This window comes from Lepidothrix coronata, unplaced genomic scaffold (genome assembly GCF_001604755.1).
Source record: "Lepidothrix coronata isolate B3197 unplaced genomic scaffold, Lepidothrix_coronata-1.0 Scaffold598, whole genome shotgun sequence".
NCBI classification, from domain to species: domain Eukaryota; kingdom Metazoa; phylum Chordata; class Aves; order Passeriformes; family Pipridae; genus Lepidothrix; species Lepidothrix coronata.
Window position 1 is genome coordinate 14,833 of NW_016690778.1, and position 1,619 is coordinate 16,451.

Here is a 1,619-nt window from a genome sequence, read left to right on the forward strand (position 1 = left end):
CCTCTTCCCTTTTTGGGGAGCTGTTTGGGATTTCTGGAGTTGTGGTGTGTGGTATTCTCGTTGTGTGTATCTGTCTCATATGTAAAATATATATATGTATATATTTTTGCTATAGCTTTGGCTGCTTGGGTCGTTTCTTTTCTCTTCCCTCTCTGGGAAGCGGGTCCTTGTTGTCGAGTTTCGGGGGCTTGGCGGGAAGCCAGCTCGAAACTTGCACACCAGTTCACCCCAGTTTATTGTTGTATTGTTATGAAGTTCCATGTACCCCAGTTTATTGTTAAAAATTTATGTCCTCCATTTTGTCTCCCCTTCTTCCCCGCATTTTCCCGCCTAAACTTGTTTATCTCCTTGTTCTCCCCTGTTTTCCCGCTCCTCTGCCTGTGATTGGTTGTGGTTTGCTGCAGTGCAGAGGTAGCTCCTATTGGCCCCTTTCCCCAGAGACACCAGAACTCCTCCCACCTTTACCCTGTTATCCTATCGTATTTCTCCCTGAGCTGCCCGTCTCTTGCTCCTCCCCAAGCCTGAGTCCAGCCCCTGAACCTACCCTATTTAAGTCGCTGTAACCCTTAATAAAGTTGGCATTGCTTCCCTCACCTCAACTGTGTCCCGAACCTGATTGCAGTGCCGCGTCCCCACTCCCTTTTCCCTGCGGGCCGTGGCAAGTGGCGCCCAATATGGGAGCACAGTTGAGGTCTCTTATATTAAGAGAACTCCTGTGTCAACACTTGGACTCAGGCGACTCCAGGAGGGGAGATCGCTCCGCCGGCTCTCTTCGACAGGACGGACGGCTGTGAGCTTTGAGGAAGCTGCATGTGTCGCGCACCGGACAGGTGAGCTGTCGAAGACATTCCACACCTTACCCCAACACCTACACCCCACCAAATTTAACAAAAGGGAAGGCGTTACATCGGGAGACCGTGCTGAGATCCGCATAACACCACCATGGGACTCACACTCTCCACTTCCCAAAAGTTCGTTTATCGGCGCCTGAAAGACTCTGTCATCGAGCACAGTCACCCGCTCGATAAAAAATCTGCAAAAGCACTCGCCAGGTGGCTTGACCGCCAAGGCTGCAGAATTACAGACGACACCAGTTTGGAGAGATGGCTAGCCTTAGGCTACAGCCTCTGGCGGGATAGTGATAAAGGAGACCGAATTGCGAAAGAAGCACTTATAGCGTGGAGGCTTGTTCTGATGGTGCTACAGCACCAGATGATGAGCAAGAATGTCAGCCTCCCCAAGACCAATACTGAACATACAGACAAAGACAATGAACACGCTGGAACACAAGATGGCAGGAGGGAGGAGAAAGATCCGGACACACAAGATGGCGGGAGAGAGAAGAGAGAGTTAGACACCCAAGATGGCGGGAGGGAGAGAAGATCATCGCGGCGAAAACGAAATGGCGTCGAGGAGGAGGGACCCCGGGACCGCGCGGAAAAAAGGCGGGAAATTGGAAAAACCCAATCGAAGGAAGTATGTTGAATTGTTAGGACTAATCAACAGAATCCAAAATCTTGAAATAGATGAGTCTCAGCCTGAATCAGTGGGGGAAAATTAAGCAAATTGAGTCTATCCCTTGAAGAATATCTCTGCTGCCGAGAAGAACCTAAAACCTC